Raw genomic sequence first — 482 nt, 5'->3', positions numbered from 1 at the left:
TCAGCCAGGCCCGGGCGGCGCCCCCGGCCCGCGGGGCCGGCTCTGGTGCCATCTGCGGGTCCCGACCCTGGCTCAGGCACGTGCACACCACAGGCTGTCACCCCCGTTCCTCTGCGGGACGGGGAACCCAGGGCCCTGGCTCGGCCTGCACAGGCACGGCGACCGTCCGCTGATTAAAACAAGGGAGCAAAGCCCTGGTCGGTGTGGCTCAGGGGACAGAGCGCAGGCCTGTGGACTGAAGGGTCCCAGGTTCGATTCTGGTCAAGGGCACAGGCCCGGGTTGTGGGCTCGATCCCCAGTGGGGGGTGTGCAGGAGGCAGCTGATCAATGAGTCTCATCATTGATGTTTCTCTCTCTCTCCCTCTCCTTCCTTTCTGAAATCAAAAAATATTTTTTAAAAGAGGAAGAGGGAGCAGGTCCCCAGGGGGAGCGCAGGCCCACGGGGCTGACCTGCACCCAAAGAGCCAGAGCTCAGGCCGCCC

The 482-nt window shown here is 64.3% G+C and overlaps 1 protein-coding gene across 1 annotated transcript in view; it reads right to left on the bottom strand.

Moving 5' to 3' along the window:
- The window catches only part of TTYH3 (tweety family member 3), an 11,144-nt gene that overhangs the window by 3,859 nt on the left and 6,803 nt on the right, over positions 1 to 482 (bottom strand). The window lies entirely within an intron of this gene.

This window comes from Myotis davidii, unplaced genomic scaffold (assembly GCF_000327345.1).
Source record: "Myotis davidii unplaced genomic scaffold, ASM32734v1 scaffold399, whole genome shotgun sequence".
Taxonomy (NCBI): domain Eukaryota; kingdom Metazoa; phylum Chordata; class Mammalia; order Chiroptera; family Vespertilionidae; genus Myotis; species Myotis davidii.
This window is presented reverse-complemented; position numbering and strand designations above follow the sequence as displayed.